Genomic DNA, 18,219 nt, shown 5'->3' on the forward strand with positions numbered 1-18,219 from the left:
ATTCATAGCATCCAAGTTTTCCACTTCCCAACTACTACAAGAGCTCTAGCATTCAATTCTAGACACACCAAAGAGATCAAATCCTATCCAAATTCCACACAACGCCATAGTGACTAGAGAGAGTGATTTGCTTGTGTTCTTTTGAGCTCTTGCGCTTGGATTGCTTTCTTCTTTCTTGATTCTTTCATTGCGATCAAACTCACTTGTAATTGAGGCAAGAGACACCAAACTTGTGGTGGTCCTTGTGGGAACTTTGTGTTCCAAGTGATTGAGAAGAGAAAGCTCACTCGATCCGTGGGATCGTTTGAGAGAGGGAAGGGTTGAAAGAGACCCGGCCTTTGTGGCCTCCTCAACGGGGAGTAGGTTTGCAAGAACCGAACCTCGGTAAAACAAATCCGCGTGTCACACTCTTCATTTGCTTGCGATTTGTTTTCACCCTCTCTCTCGCGGACTCGTTTCTTTATTACTAACGCTAACCCGGCTTGTAGATTGTGTTTATATTTGTAAATTTCAGTTTCGCCCTATTCACCCCCCCCCCTCTAGGCGACTATCAATATAACCAAAAGATACCAATTGAAATAATTCCAAATGATACATTTGAAGAAATATTTATAGTTAAAAGAGCTCTATGTTGTGCTTCTAAATAATTTAAACCATGTAGGTTTTCTCTAATGGTATAAGTGAAAAATGAGCAATCCTACCATATGATCATCCTAGTTTATGCATGCCAAAAAATTTAAAAGGTACATAGAAAAACTAGGTATATAAGAGGAAATTATATACCAAATGCAAAGGCAAGAATGTAAAGGCTAATACCAAATGTAGAATCTAGTTACCTAACATGGGTGGAGAATTTGGGTCCATATTATTTATTAACAAACTTGACAATAACTTGATCCAATCTAATGCATCCCATGATATGCATCCTAACTTTGCCAATTCACCAATTTTTTGATGTATTTTGGACTTCTAATTTCCTTTTTGGGATCCAAAATTTTTTGGCTCTATTCATGGTGGAAATTATCTCCTTTGGCACCCAAATTTGTTTGGCCCCTTTTATGTTGGCTTTCTTTTTTACCTTGATGGCCACCACCTTGTCATTTTTCTTCATCTTTAGGAGCTAAGATGTGGTAGACTTATTGTTCACCTTGTTGGTTAGGTGTTGAAGAGCTTGTTTGTTTGCCTTTTGTTTTCTTCCCCATTCTTCACATTGCACTAACAATACTTGTTTCCTTCCTTGTGTTATACAAAGCAAACCATGGTTTCTCCCTCATTAAGCTTCTTCACTCCCTTGGCGTTGTTATCTTCATGAGGTTGTGTTAGCTTTGTCTTGCATTTTACCTTGATAAAGTTCTTGGTTAGAGTCACTTCTTGCTTTAATTCTTCATTCTCTATTGTGATCTCCTCTGAGTATGATTCTATAAAAACATTGTTAACCCATACTTGTTTGCAAGGGGGTAAGTTTATATCAGTTAAATCATAGCAAGAAGTACATACATTTTTATCAATTTTAATTGTTTCAATTTGAGCTGCCTTGGGGTTTTACTTATATCCTATAGTTTGTTAGTTAAATCATCATTATGTTTCCAAAGTATTTCTATTTTGTTAACAAACTTTCATATACATCTTGATATAGCTTGCTAACTTTGCCTTTAATTTGTCATTTTCATCATTAGGTGCTCATTGGTAGATATGTTTATACACTCTTCTAATTTCTCAATTCTATTAGGTAGCTCAACATTAAGTTTTTCAAACATTTCATGTTATCCTAGCAATTTTTGATAAGAACATCTTCATATTACCTGAAGGGTTTGTTGCTCCTAAAGAAGATCACTTAGTTTGTCGTTTGCAGAAATTTATTTATGGTTTAACATAGTTCCAAGGTAGAGAAATAAAAAGTTTTATTCCTTTATGGTTGCTCATGAATATTCACACAACAATTATGAAAGCAGTTTTCCAATGGATCTTTTGTCTACCTGATGCTATATGTTGACGATATGCTCATTGGTTTTCATGATAAGTCTTTAGTTAATGAATTGAAGTCACAACTTAGTCATGAATTTGATATGAAAGATCTTGGTTCTGCAAACAAAATCTGTGCCATGGAAATTTAGTGTTACTATAAGGATTGTAAATTATTCCAATCTCAAAAGTCTTATATTCAAAAACTACTTCATAGATATAATGTTTGTAATTGAAAGCTTGTTTCTGTATATCTTGCTTCACGTTTTCAATTATCTTCAAGTCGGTGCCCTGTTAATGAATATTATAAATATTATATTTCACATGTTCCTTATGTTAATTCTGTTGAAAGTTTTATGTGTGCTATAATTTGCACTCAACCAGATTTAGTTCATGCAATTAGTGTGGTTACAAAATTTATGCATAATCCAGGCAAAGAACATTTGAACATGGTATTTTATAAGATATTAATATTGCTTATTGTGACAACCAGGGTGTAATTCATTTGACTAAGAATGATATGTTTCACGCGAAGACTAAGCATATTGATGGCCAATATTATTCTATTTGTGATATTGTTGCCCAAGGGCAAGTTATTTTGGGAAAGATGTATATATTGGTGACAATACTGGAGGTATGCTAACAAAGTCACTCCCTAATTAATTAATATTAAGTTCAAGCATTGTTTGTGCTTAGTCGGTATTTTTGGGTTGAATAACCCTAGTGGCTTCATGAGATAATTTCATAATATGCATTTGCATAGAGATTTTGAGTCAAGGGGAGGTTTGTTAGATATGCCTTAAAATATCCTCCTAAAATATTGGAACGCTCTATATTTATATAGGGAACATATCCGATGCACATAAGATTTTAGTGTACATGGGTTGCACGTGAACTAATAAATTTCATAAAAAATTCTGAAAAAATCGTATATATCTTTCCACCATACTCCAATTATGTACAAAATTTCAAGTTGAAGTTAATATTACATAAAGAGTAATAAAACGTCAAAATTTCTAACAAGTTTCAATTAGAAAATTGGTTAAAATGTTCTATTTTTATTACAGCTAAAGTATAACAAATTTGAATTTGAAATTTTATATATAATTGGAATAGGGTGGAAAGAATATGTATGAATTTTTTCAGAATTTTTTGTGAACTTTGTTAGTTCATGTGTAGCTTATGTGTACACCGGATATGTTCCCACTTATATATACCTTGTACCGTTGTATGGTTAAGTTTTTCGCTTCGGATTAAAGCAGACTGTTTGGACCGCTGCAGCTGCAATGCATAGAGACAAAAATATTTTAGAACCAGTAGAAGCCGGTACGAATTAAAGTCAAGCGAACAATATACCTCTAGTAATCACTTGTATATAAAAACAGAAATAACAATTGTACGCATGTACAGTGATGTTTAATATAGAGAATTTTGAGGTGTTTAAAGGAGTATTTGCAAAAAAATCGTGGAGCCATCTCTCCGCGAAGAGACAGTCTCTGACTCGTAACTCAAGTAGCAACAGAAGTCTCACTTTCCACTGTACCAATTCGTCGTCTGTTCTATCGATCTGATGTTGTATAAACACATTTACTTCTGTATCTATTAATAGACTATATTTATAAATATTTCATTGTATAATAGTTTTTTAATTGTCTCTTGTGTTTAGAGAACCGTTTTAGTGTCTCTTCACTGTACTTGCCCTTAGTTAATAGACGATCTATACTTTAATGCGGGCGTATCTGATCCCATCATTGCACAGCAATGCAAGGCACAGAACTGCTTGAAGATTTACACATTAAATGTCAGCGTATCTCGAAATCTCCTACTATCGCAATCTACGACGTACCAGCCCTTGTATATATGTAAGCAGAGAGAGAGAGAGGATGGATGAGAACAAGACAGCAGTGTAGATCGTCGATGATGAGCATCACGAGTAGGAAGTCGACCTTGGTCCTCATACTCATCGTCGTCCTCGTCGCCTCGAGTAATTACTCCTATGCTCTACTATACTACGTATTTATTTCCATAATTCCGTCGCGCTGCTACGACTAAATTGATTATATATACGATGATTAATGCAGAGGATGAGGCGAGCATTGGGGCGGACGCTGAATGCAACAACCTTCCAGTCAGCTGCTATATAAAGTGCCTGCGGCCGGGCGCCTGCAACAGCTGCTGCAAGCAGAATCACTTCGTCCGTGGAGAGTGCATTGGGTGGGACTGCTGGTGCTGCAGAGCCTAGCTAGCCCTGCTCTCATCTGACCAATGCAAGGAGATTTACTTGTAATAATAATCATCATAATAATCAATGGTACCAGCATGCATCGATCGATGGATAGACAATGCCCCTCTTTGTTTCGTCTTTTCGCAGCTTATGGTCACCAAAAGCTGCTGCGGACTGCCAAACACTTAACTTTTCAGCGAGTTCTAAAAAATTCGTTTTGGTAAAAACCATTCAAAATCAACATAAACATATAATCGGTTGAGTCGTCCCAATAGTAGTAATCCGTCACTTTATAGATTCTGAGCTCCATGGACAACTTTATCTTCTTCTGCACGTAATCCTGATGATATTCAGATTCTCTACACAGCCAGATTCTCCCCACATCTAGATTCTCTGAAAAGCTGGTCAGAAAAAAGCTGAACCATCCTCTATTTCGATAGACATATTGGCGATGCCACACGTACTAGTAGTCACTTGACAGCATCTGCTAATTCGCTCAGCTAACACATAAAACGAGGCCCACAGTAATCCGCTGATTCAACTATGGTAGAAATCCGTTACCGTAATCTGGCTCTTTGCCGAGTACTCATCGTTTTGCCGAGAGTAATATATTGAGCACTCGACAAATCATGCTTTACCGAGTGTCACTCTTGGCAAGCAAACACATTTAGCAGATACACACTTTGTCGAGAGCCATACACTTGGCATACACAGACGCTCTGGCAAATGAACCTTTGTCGAGTGTCCAGCTCTCGGCGAAAGGCATTGACACTCGGCAAACTATACTCTTTGTCGAGTATCTCCTGGTAGATACTCGACAAAGTAATGTTTTGCCGAGTGTCTTTCTTAGCACTCGACAAAGTATATTTTTTCACTAAACTTTTTATGGTATGTTCCTACAATATGTAGACTTACATGTTCAATTTTGGCACAATTATCAAAGTGCTTGCTATAAGTATTAGATTTAGTTCATTTAATTGAATTTCTTCGGATAATTCAGATTTGAACTGCAAGTCACTCGAAAAATGTAAAACAGAGAATGCAAAATGATAATCATGTTATTTTGCACAAGTTACTGTCTATTTCAGAAACGTACCGGAATTTTCGAATACCATGCTCACAAAATATGGCCACGAACTTGCGATCCAATTGTTTTAAAATTGTAGAAAACACAAAAAGACAGAAAATCATTAAACTTGCCGAGATGTCATGATATCAAATGTAGAGACTCTAATAAAAATTGAGACTATTTCGAGAAAGTTGTCACGCACTAAATTTTATATAAATTGAAGAAAAACGAGAGGTTGTTTCAACCCATTAATTCTTAATCCTTTAGCCTATTAATCATCATATATAGACTCTTTATAATAAGAATTAATTTCTTTATTCGTATGGGTCACTTTTAAATTTAAATAATTTAACAAGCGAAGGCAGAGGGCGTCATGTGCCTGCTGGGTTGTCTTACTCACAGTCGGCACATTAAACTAATGAAATTATATTACCTCTTCAAAGAATCATGTATGATATGTCACTAGTACACAAAAACTTCATATAGTGATGGTTCTAGAGGTATTTACACTGTCCTTTTTCGGTACTACCAGTGATAGGGCTAGTGGAAATCCTATTTCCAATTGTGTTTCTCTTAACATAACTGGTAATTGAAACTACTAGTAAAAATTTATGCGTGCCACAGGCTTTGAACTTTTTCGTCCTAGCTAGTTATCTAGTTATCAAGCTCACGAACATGAGCTTTTGGCTACGCGAAAGGCAAATTATTCTTATCCCTATCCCTATCTCTATCTCTATCTCTATCCATATCTATATCCCTAATCTCTAATCTCTATCTATATCCCTAATCTATCTCTAATCTCTATCTCTACCTAGTATTTAAAAGTAAGGTGCTTTCCATAATGTCCACACATCCTATCTATCATTTTATATGCCTAACCTTTACAATATAATATATTTTTTCCTAATATATTCCGTGTTACGGTCGTATGGGCCTATTTGCTTTAGAGCTTTTCTAAGAATTTAGATTCTTAGAAAAGCTGTTGGGGAGAATATATTGGCTAGATAATCTAAGTGTTTGGCAATCCTGATTTTATCTTCATAGGTTCTATGTCCTAAGTGCAAAATGTCCATATTGCCCATGAGCTTACCGGTTTGTACGAACACGTTAATTAAGGATGCGTTTGGTTGCAATGACAGGACGGGATGGGATGGGACGATCCCTCAAATTAGGTTGTTTGGTTCTGGGTCAAGGGTTGGGACAGTACTATCCAGTGTTGTCCCCTGTTGTCCCTCAAAATTGGAGGGACGAGAGAGGACATCAGGGGACGATCCCGTCCTAGCTGTCCCACAACCAAACACTAAGTGCACAATAGCCCGTCAACAAAATGTTCATACGTCCGAGAACCTTTTTAACGGTCATGCATTGCCAAGTTGTTGACATGTGACCAGAAATAATATTGGTTAAGACATATTTACAAATGACTACACCAAATAGCATACAACATGGGTTACAACTAAGGCCCTGTTTGTTTCGGATTATAATATCTCTAGATTATATAATCCAACGCAAATAATCCAGCAGGTAAACAAACACCTAGATTATGGGTTTAGATTATATAATATAAAGCCCATATTATAACAATCTCATAATCTCCTCAAAAGTAGCTTATCTGAGATTATTTTGGCAAAAGACCCACTATCCATGGTTATGAAAATATAAATTATAATATATACTATTTTTCTTTTTTCACCTTAAATAAACAAATAAGGGTACTGCTGTCTTTATGAATAATATACATTTATATAATTTAGACTACCAAACAACTACATGTAGATTATAATATATTTAAATTATAATCTATATTATATAATTTAGATTATAATCCAGATTATCTCTACTACCAAGACGGTAAGGGGTAGGCTGCCCCATTCCGTGTTCTGTCATTTCCATTCCGCCCTCACTGCAAAGCCCCGTGTTCTGCCATTCCCATTCCCAGCTGCCTGTCTTTCTCATTCCCCCTCCCTGCAAAGCCCATTCACATTTTCATTCTCGGCTATCACGTGTCTTTCTCATCCCCCCTCCCACAAAGCCTATTCCCATTCCCACGTGCATCCCACGCCTAATCCACTGCAAAGCCCCGTGTTCTGCCATTCCCATTCCCAGCTGCCTGTCTTTCTCATTCCCCCTCCCTGCAAAGCCCATTCACATTTTCATTCTCGGCTATCACGTGTCTTTCTCATTCCTTCTCCCACAAAGCCTATTCCCATTCCCACGTGCATCCCACGCCTAGCTAAAATTAAATTAAAAAAACAGGCTCCTAGGGGATTCGAACCCACGACCTCTCAAATAAATGTGTTTGTAGCTACCATTACACCACATGTGTGTTTATGTCTACATCTATTATAGTAAAAACATATAATACATCTCTCCCAAAGCCCACCTGCTACCCTTGCACAATGTGTAGTAGTAGATAAGTATCACTGAGATTATTAAATTATATTTTTGGATTAAGGGAGTAGTATTTAAAGAAGAGCCTTGCATGCAATTTCTTTTGTTTGAATAATGTTTTCAACTTAAATACTTTTTTTGTATGTGTAACATTTATTCTCCGTAATATTTTTTCATGGATCTAACTTATAAATCATTTTCATAAACCAATGCCAAAGATGAATCCATGTTTTTTACTTGGAAACCCCGAACAAACACCACTAGCACGAGGCGCTCGCGTTGGCGTCGCTCACCGACGACGAGAAGAAACTTGGCGACTGCCAGTTCGACCTCTGGAAGCAGTCCTACATGGCCCATGCGCCACTGTGTACGGCAAGCTCCGGCGCAGCCGCCGCTTGGACGTGGTCCAGAGCGGCTGCACTGCGCTGTCCATCGTCAAACATGGGGACCTCATGGTCGTCGCCAATGTCGACGACTCTCGGGTTGTTCTGGGCATCGCAACCTACGACGACGCCATCAGCCGTCTAGCTCATCATCCACCTGAAGCCTAACCTGCCACGTAAGTCGCTACTGACCGGCCATGAATTCTTGTGCGCTGGAATGACGACCATTGTTGTTGTTGTGTAAGTGTCTTCGAACAAGATGTATGTAGAGGAGTAGCAAATCCGGTGGTGCAACGACCAGGTGTACTACCTCGCTGATGAGCTCCGGGTGCACTTCATTTGGCAGCCCAGCCAAGAGTGATCGGTACTCACCATATCGCGCGCGTTCGACGACTATTATATCAAGGATTGTGGCGTCATCTCGACACCGGAGGTGAGCAGAGGTGGACCGACAACAATGACCACTCGCCATCGTCGGGGTACCTTTTGTGCCGGCCTGCCTTTAATTCTCTTCGCAAACACACACTTGCATTTTTTGTTTAAGCAAGCGTGTATGGTGGTGCGTGCCTGATGACTAACGATGTACGACGGAACTTCTATCGGTAGGTGTGGCACGTGCTCTCCAATAATGAGACCATGCAAATCATGACATATATCGAAGTCTGCATGATACTGATGGTTGCAATGTAGTAGTGAAACAACTAAATTAAAATAACAAAATTTATGTATGGCTAGGATCACAAATGGATTATGAAATACTTTCTTATAACAATATAAGACACATTTTGTATATAAGTTATCATGGTATTATATGTTCCCGTTGCAACGCACGGGTACTGACCTAGTATAATCTATAAGCTGAAAGGCCTAAGAAGGTTAACAAAGACAAATACTAGTTCACGCCACCAATAGCGGCAGCTATCCAAACACGAAAGGCACCCATGTCCAACTGACTCGTTGGTCCACTACCACTACAGGAAAACGACCAGTTTCCGACGGCCTACACTGTTTCCGACGGTTCCTAGGGTACCGTCGGAAATAGTCTTATTTCCGACGGCCTACGGCCAGCCGTCGGAAATACGTCTATTTCCGACGGCCCACCACCTTGGCCGTCGGAAATAAAGAGAGTCCCTAACGTCCGTTACCCCGCGCACGCACGCACACAACGCACACACGCACCCACGTCCGCGCCGCACGCACAGCGCGCCGCCGCAGCCGCACAGCGCGCCGCCGCAGCCCGCACAGCGCGCCGCCGCCGCCCGGGGGGCTCGCCAGAGCCGCCGCCGGTCAGGGGGCTCGCCAGAGACGCCGCCCGCGCCCTTGGACAGCGCCGCCCGTGGCCGCCGCCGCCCGGGGGGCTCGCGCGCCAGAGCCGACGCCGCCGCCCGTGGCCAGCGCCGCGGTGGACGCCGCCGCCTCCCCGCCCTTGGCCAGCGCCGCCCGTGGCCGCCGGGACCTCCCCGCCGTCGTCCACAGCCTCCGCGGCCGTTGCCCGAGGCCGCAGCGGCCCGCCGCCGCGTTACCCGAGGACGCAGCCGTCCCCGAGCCCGAGGCCGTCGTCGAGTCTTGTCACGTGAGCGCGCGCACGTGGCCGTTCGCACGGGGCCGAACGCGGCCGCACGTGAGCGCGCGCACGCAGCTTCACACCGGTCGCCAGCTGTCACTCCTGTGGGCAATTCAGGTAATTTTGAACTTTATTAATGTCATGTTGTAGTATAATGTGATGCTGTAGTATAATTTGATGTGATGTTGTAGTATAATGTGATGCTGTAGTATAATTTGATGTGATGTTGTAGTATAATGCGATACTATACTAAAATAGGTTTAAACTTATGCGTCACCCGTTTCGGTCCAACACATTGCTTAATAAAGTAGTGTGTTGTACCGAAATTGTCCCTTTTTGGACAGCCTTAGAGTGAACGACATATCAAATATGATTTATGATTAGTCAATGAGTTTGAGTGAGATTTCGACAGCATAACCCTCTTGTTCTCCGTTGCACCATTACGGGCGTGCAATGGAGAACAACGGGGTTATGCTGCCGAAATTTCGTTCAAACTCATTGACTTATCATAAATCTGTGATATGTCGTTCACCCTTAGGTGGGTTTAGGACCTATCCTTTCCTATAATTGTAGGACCACTGGCTGATAATATATCTAGAAATTAATGAACTTGTCTTGATCTTTAATTAGTCGAACGATGGGTGATAGTCGTCGCTGGATGTATGAAGGCTGGCGAAAAAATGATCCTTCGCTTGAGTGGATACAGAAAACCGAAGATTTTATCAATCGTGTTTTTTCTTCGTCAAGAAATGGTCGAGTGTGGTGCCCATGCAGTGTTTGCAAAAATTATCAACGTCAAACCAAGAAAGAGATGTCTGGTCATCTTTGCAAAAATGGCTACGTGCCAAATTATGAAGTTTGGGTGCATCATGGTGAGGAGCTTCCCCGTGGATATGCTCCAGAAGGTCAAGACGATTTTGACCCGGATTTAGACCGAATGGAGGAGATGGTTCAGGATTTAAGAGAGGATCCCGATTTAGTGTTTCCAGATAATCCTGAGGATCCTCAACCGCCGGAAGTTAAAAAATTCTTTGAACTTCTCAAAGCAGCAGAAGAGCCGTTGCACGAACACACGAGAGTAACCATTCTTGCTTTTGTGACGCGACTTATGGCTATCAAGTCTAAGTTCGCATTCTCCATCAACTGCTTAAATGAACTTTTGAATTTGATCAGCGACGTATTACCACCAGATCACAAAATGCCCAAAGACGTGTATCAGTCAAGAAAGTTACTCTCTGGCTTAGGTATGGAGTATCAAAAAATTGATGTTTGTCCAGATAACTGTATGCTTTTCTGGAAGGAAAATGAAAAATTAGACAAATGTTTGAGATGCAGCAAATCAAGGTTCGTTGAGGTCGTAAATGAAGATGGAGATAAATTGACAACAGAAGTAGCAAAGAAGCAACTTCGTTACATGCCTCTCACGCCTCGTGTAAAACGGTTGTTTCTCTCAAAAAACACCGCTAAGCAGATGAGATGGCACAAAGAACGTGACTGCGAGAACCCTCAAGTTATGATGCACCCATCTGATAGTGATGCGTGGAAGGCGCTTGATGATTTTGATTCGGATTTTGCTAGTGAAGCTAGAAATATTCGAATCGGGTTGGCGACGGACGGGTTCTCACCTTTCAATATGACCGCATCGCCGTATTCTTGTTGGCCTGTATTTGCAGTTCCATACAATCTTCCACCTCACCTTTGCATGAAATACGATTACATGTTTCTGTGTCTAATCATTCCTGGACCAGAACACCCTGGAAAACATCTCAATGTAATGTTGGAACCTTTAGTCGATGAGTTGAAAAAATTGTGGGAAGGAGTCGAAGCTTACGATTGCTACAAGAAAGAGAGATTCAATCTTCGAGTTGCGTACTTGTGGTCGATTCATGATTTCATGGCCTACGGTATTTTTGCTGGATGGAGTTGTCATGGAAAGTTGACATGTCCAATATGTGGTAAGGATACAGATTGTTTTCGTCTTGAGTTTGGTGGGAAGATCTGTTACTTTGATTGCCACAGATGTTTCTTGCCTCTCGATCACCCGTTCAGATTTGAGGCAAATCAATTTCGAAAAGACACCATTGTTACCAAAGGCCCACCGAAGCGTTTGAGTGGCGCAGAGATTCATGCTGCGCTCGATAATTTGAAACCAGACGGTACTTGTTACCTGGGATTTGGAATAGAACATAATTGGACACATAAATGTTCTTTGTGGGAACTCCCTTATACGGAGGCCTTGATTCTGATGCACAACATTGATGTCATGCACCAAGAGCGGAATGTTGCTGAAAGCATTATTAGTACATGTATGGATTTTCCCGATAAAACCAAAGATAATATAAAGGCCAGAAAAGATTTACAGAAAATTTGTAACCGACCAAGCCTAGTCTTGCTTCAGAGTGGTGCTAAGCCACGTGCGTCATTTTGTCTAAAATCTAAGCAAAAGAAAGAGGTGATGGTGTGGTTGAAAAACTTAAAATTTCCAGATGGGTATGCCGCGGGATTCAGAAGGTCCGTGAATTTGAGGACAGGAAAAATGAATGGATTGAAGAGTCATGATTATCACATTATTATGGAAAGATTACTTCCTGTAATGTTTCGGGGTTACTTGAATAATGATGTGTGGACGGCGTTAGCTGAGTTAAGCTACTTCTATAGACAACTTTGTGCTAAAGAAATTAAAAAAGATGTGATGGAGAAATTAGAGAAGGAGATTCCGGTCCTTATTTGCAAATTGGAAAAAATATTTCCCCCTGGATTCTTCAATCCGATGCAACATCTACTTGTACACCTTCCATATGAAGCTAAGATTGGGGGTCCTGTGCAGTATAGATGGATGTATCACATAGAAAGGGCACTTAAGAAGCTTAGTGCAATGGTTGGCAACAAGGGAAGAGTTGAAGGGTGTATTGCTGAAGAATTTAAATATAAAGAGATATCAGCCTTCACGAGTGTATACTTTGCAGAAGAACACAATGTAAATGCACCTACATTAAGGTATAATGTTGATCAAGCTGGTCCATGCAGTAAACTCAAAATTTTGTCATTCGAGGGAAAGACAGTTGGAGCATCAACTGAATATCACATTGGACGTGAAGAAAAGTTGGATGCATTACTCTACATGTATGAAAACATGGAAGAGATGACTCCATACTTCAAGTAAGCATAGATTTTCAAAATTGAAGAGCAACATGTGCTCATTACTCCTCGTAACTCTTTTATTTACTTTTTTTCAACAGAGAGTACGAACGACAGAATAAGGGTAAACTGTCGACGAGGTTGTATGAAATCATGCTTCGCGAAGGAAAAGAAGGCACTCCCAATTTCATTAATTGGTTTCGAGTTCATGTAAATATCACATCCGTTTTCTTATGTGTTCATATAGTTTATCTTTTTAATAGTTCCTCCTATTGATCTATATTCGTAACTGACAGTGCGAAAAAACTTCCAACGTTGACGAGGACTTACGTCAGATGTCACGTGCACTTGTCAAAGTCAGAAGCTATGGTCGTTATGATGTCAAGGGATATCGTTTTCGTTCAACCAAATTTGAATGTACTCGACCGTTAGCTGCGACAACAAATACTGGTGTGGTATGTTGGTCTTTTGATGAGCAAGGAAGGGAGATGAATTATTATGGAACTATCAAAGATATATTGGAATTCGACTTCGCTGGGGGAAAAAATCTGAAAGTTATGTTCTTCAAATGTGATTGGATCGATCCTAAACATGGGATACGACAAAACCAATTTGGTATGGTAGAAGTCAAACACGAGCGTATAATGACTTGTGGTTGTAGTAAATTTGTTCTTGGTTTTCAAGTGGACCAAGTGTATTATATGTCATATCCCTGTATCGATCTTAAAGACTGGTGGGTAGTGTACAACGTAAATCCCCGTGAAAGATTATATTTAAAGGGTGATACAAGTTATCGACAAAATGAGGTGGAAGCTGATGTTGAAGAAATTTATCAAGAAATTGAAGTTCCACCCGTTTTTAATATAGAAACAACAATGGAGCCAGATTCAGTAGCGGGCGATCTTAATGATGTAATAGTTCCTCCAAAAAGGAAACGGAAGTCGAAGAAGAAAAAGACGCCCGAGAGAAAGTCGACGCGCTTGAGAAGACAACAAATTAATCCTGATTTCGAATATGATTAAGAAGTAAATATTTATTTTGATGAATTAAAATTTAATTTATTGTTATACTATGTTGTTATCTCTTTATTGTTATACTAATATAATTTTCAATATGCAGGATGGCGGCTCGAAAGTTGAAGAATTTTGTGAAGGGCATGACGAAGGGCTCTTCTTCTTCTTCAGGAAGAAGCAAAGCACAGGAGTGTCTGTTCCAGGGTACCGAGTCGCTCTCGAGCAACAGACGACAGGCTTTGATGGAACATCTTCCACCTGATATGCATGGACAGGTGTGATTACTCTAAATTATTATTTTATTTCAATATAGTAATGTTTATATGAATCTAATGATTAAAGTGTTTCATGTGCAGGATGTTAACGAGACTCGAGAGGAGGAGGCGAGGGGTGAGGATGCGGCCGATTACGATGCGGCCGATGCAGACTATGAGCAGGAAGATGATGCTGGAGGTGGAGGTGGAGATGGGTGGTCTTCCGGTGGTGGTCAGTTTGAGGGTGGATGGTCAGCAGGCGGATGGGACTCATGGCCTAGCAGTGATGCTGGAGCTTCTAGTGGTGGAGGGTCTTCTCGGGCACGGAAGTCGAGGAAAACACATTGGGTGCCTCCTCCTAAAGTTCCTGCTCGTGAGGAGGATAAGATTTTGATCGTACCGTGTGGCGACGAGTGAGTTGATTCTAATGTTAAATATTTGTTCATGCATTATATGAAATTTGTTAATGCTTCTTTTGTACAATGTGGTTGCAGGTCTTGGATTGATGCATCTTTTCAAGGTCAAGGACGTCGCACACAGGTGAATAAAGTTTTGGGAAGTATATGCAAATATCTCTGGCCTGGTGTAGTGATGGAGAAAGGCGTTGAGGTGCCTTGTATGTCTTGGGATCAGTACGGGCTCGCGTTCAATGCGGAACATAGGAATGCCCAAGGTGCTGTGTGGCATGAGTTCTGGGTATGTTCTCTAGCCCAACTTGAATTGATTCAACTATACAATGTGCTAAAAATCTTGTTTCTTGTTTTTTTCAGAAACGTTACAAGTTGCCTGAAGATGGAAGTATGAACGATCGTGCACGGATCGTTTTTAACAAGAGCGCGACTACCTTGGTTAGGGATCAGATGTATTATGCTCGGATCCAGGTCACTTCTGATTACATATTAAGGCAGGAAGGACGTCGGCCACGTTCCAAAAGTGAGGCATCAAACAAATACTTAACCGAAGAAGAATATCTTGAGGTAAATTGTTTTTATCCTAATTCATGTCCAAGTGTTAGTACTAACAATACATTGGATCGAAATAAAGTTTTCAGACTCGGTGCCATGGATGGCATCAAATGAGGCTGGTTGGCGGGCTGTATGCAAATATTGGGCAACAGATGGATTTAAAGGTGTTTCAATGAGAAACAGCTCAAATCGTGGGCATGATGTTCACCACAGATATGGTGGTGATGGCCACGTTCGTTTGGCAAAGCGCATGGTAAGTGTAATTTATGGTCGTGCATATCATGAATCTTCTATGTGTTTATGTTATTTTCTCTTGCTTGTAGGAAGCTAGTTCTGGTGTTACGCCGAGTGATGTTCAGGTTTACCTTAGAGGTCACAGGGGGTCGGATCCTACAAATCCAGAACAGTTGTGTTCTCAGTCAGCTGCTGAGCGTGTGGTGAGACTTTCGCAACTAGTTACAATGCACTTCTATTCTAAGAGTCGAGAAAAATATAACTGCATTATTTATTATTTGTCAGGCCTCATATGGTGCTTCCATGATGTCGGAGCATGGGCAAGACTATGATTGGATGAATCAGCCTATCGATCCTCAGGTTGTGTATGCTAGTGGAGGCGGAAAACCTCATGGACGGTGAGTTTGCTATTATTAATTCGTCGATTTGATCTTTTCTAACATGATGTGTTGCGTGTTTAACTTCTTTCTATTTTTTTCTAGTTACCCCATGTTTGGTAGTGTTATCGACTCGACTCAGGTGAGGCCTGAAAGGTCTCGTCCATCGAGGTCGTCTAGCCGTGGTCCTCGCTCTAGTACCCAAGGAAACGCCGAGCTGATCCGGATGCAGGAAGCTTTGAGGCGGCAGGAGGAGTATAACAAGCAACAACAAGAGTACTGGGCTGCTCAATTTGCACGACAGCAGGAGATGATGCAGGTAATTAGATCCTCGTGAGCCTCTACTATAATTGGAGCACATATTTTCTAATATATTCTCGTAACATAGCTTTCAATTTCTTTCAGCAAATAGCACTAGGGCAACGTCCAGATTTTTCAGCGATGACTATGCCACCTCCTCCACCTATCCCGCAGTTTGTACCGACTCCACAATTTAGTTGGCCCACACCTGCACCTCAGGTTATATTACTTGACTTTTTCTTTTGACGTTGCATAACAAGAATTTAACTACTAACACATTTTTTTGAATGTTGTAGGTCCCTCCAGGAAACTTGCTAACTCCGGGAAATGAGGACTCTGAAGATGCGGTCGCTTCTTTTGTGGACGGTCTTCTAAACAGTGGAGGAGCTAGCGGATCAAATCAACCACATCCATTTGATCAACCTCCTCCATTTGAGTAGCCTGTCTGCTTGTGTTTTTCTCGTACTATGGACTTGTGAACTTGTGGTATTGGGAACTTGTGTTATTGTGAACTTCTAAACATGTGAACTTGTGAACATTGTGAATTTGTGCTTTAACTTGTGAACTTGTGCTTTAACTTGTGAACTTGTGTTATTGTGTGTTTCATGTGGTATTGTATGTGATTCTGGATGAAAACTGGATATTGTGTGCAGATTGAATTTGTGTGATTGTTTGTAAAACAAAAAGCAAACAAATTCTGTTTCTCTGTTTTTTAATTACTTCCGACGGCCGCTTATTTCCGACGGGGCCGTCGGAACTAAGCTGTGACGGCGTCAGGCGCCGGCGGCCGGCCGTCTGCGGGGCCCACCTCGCTTTATTTCCGACGGCGCCACCCTGGCCGTCGGAAATAAGTTTACTTCCGACGGCGCCGTCGGAAACGCTGATACTTCCGACTGGGTATCCCCTACGGCGTTACTTCCGACGGGACCCGTCTTAAGCCGTCGGAAGTAACTACTTCCGACGGTTCAGGACTTATTTCCGACGGTTTAGGCCGTCGGAAACTGGTCGTTTTCCTGTAGTGTACTGCATGCTTTCCACTACCCCTGTGTCACCTTCATTCACGTCCGATACATAATTTTCAAAGTCTCGGTCATGCATGTATGTCACTATTCCTAATAAAGTTATGCAAATTCATACATATTATAATTATCTTTGATTTGCTTGTGCATTGAAAATTAAGGTAGACTCAGCAGTATACACTACTACATCTTCTAGACACCGAATGATCGCTCTACCATTTGTTAGTGATAAATGTGCGTAGTTGAATACCCCTTTTGCACCTGCGAGATATCTTCCGTTCTGCCATTCTGATATATGATACTTCTGTTCCATCTAAGATGCGAGGTACCCCTCTCTGTTAGGATAACCAGAATTGATAAGGTAATACTTGCCTGCAATAACATAGAAATTTGTCACTCTCTTATAAAGTAATTATGAGGAAGAACACTTAAATTGTTCTATTTAAGTAATTGTCTTTCGGTAGGTGTGGAAACTTATTATCATAGGTCATCAAAGTGTCAAGTAGTACACGGGTATCGTGTACCAAACCTGGCTAGCCAGTAACGACAAACGTGAACCTCATATCGAAGTCACATAGTGCCATGACATTCAACGACAAGTATCCATCTCCCCCAAAATATTTTGCTTGCTCAGTCACGGGAAGTAAAACAGGGAAGTGGCTACATGACGGATGAATAATAACTTAATTTGGACGAACGGACGAACGGACGATCGAATGATCGGACGAACAAACAAACGAACCATCAACAATTGGATGAATGATCGGATGAACGAACGAACAAACTATGAGCAGTTGGACGAATGATCGAATGAATGACCAAACAATCCTTGTGCTCGTATTGTGCTTGTGTGGGAGTTGAAGTGAGTTGCCATGAAATGGCTTGGGATGGCATGAGAGAAACCCTTGCCTCCCTATTTATAGGCAAGGTGGGGGATTAGGGGGAGGAGGTGATGATTAGTGGGACGAGGTGAGGATTAGTGGGAGATAAGCATATATTAGCCATGGATAAGTGTAATTAGCTTGTAGAGCTCATTGTGTGACACCAGAGGTGTATGTATATATATGAGCATAAGGAAAATTATTAAGAAAATATTAGTAGAGATTTTGAAATGATTCTAAGGGTATTTCTCAAGATAAAAATATTTGGAGAAATATCGTTGGAATATTTAGGCAGGATCTCTGGGAAGAATTTGAAGGGATCACTTAGAAAATATTTGTAGGATATTTTGAGGAGAATTTCGAAGAGAATATAGTACACTATATTTTCTTTGTTGAGATCAACTTGCTAACAAACATTTTGAAACGAAATTGAAAAATTCATTTT

At 40.7% G+C, this 18,219-nt stretch overlaps 2 long non-coding RNA genes across 2 annotated transcripts; one reads left to right on the plus strand and one right to left on the minus strand.

Annotated features, from left to right (window-relative positions):
- The first annotated feature begins 3,794 nt into the window (after positions 1 to 3,794).
- LOC103632016 (uncharacterized) lies at positions 3,795 to 4,309 on the plus strand. Its single transcript, XR_555602.3, has 2 exons — positions 3,795 to 3,946; positions 4,044 to 4,309. It is a non-coding gene; the product is annotated as an uncharacterized lncRNA (long non-coding RNA).
- Positions 4,310 to 16,953: 12,644 nt separating this feature from the next.
- LOC103632017 (uncharacterized) lies at positions 16,954 to 17,782 on the minus strand. Its single transcript, XR_555603.1, has 2 exons — positions 17,636 to 17,782; positions 16,954 to 17,265 (listed from the first exon to the last, which is right to left on the minus strand). It is a non-coding gene; the product is annotated as an uncharacterized lncRNA (long non-coding RNA).
- Between the last annotated feature and the right edge of the window lie 437 nt (positions 17,783 to 18,219).

This window comes from Zea mays, chromosome 7, assembly GCF_902167145.1.
Source record: "Zea mays cultivar B73 chromosome 7, Zm-B73-REFERENCE-NAM-5.0, whole genome shotgun sequence".
In the NCBI taxonomy this organism is placed as follows: Eukaryota; Viridiplantae; Streptophyta; class Magnoliopsida; order Poales; family Poaceae; genus Zea; species Zea mays.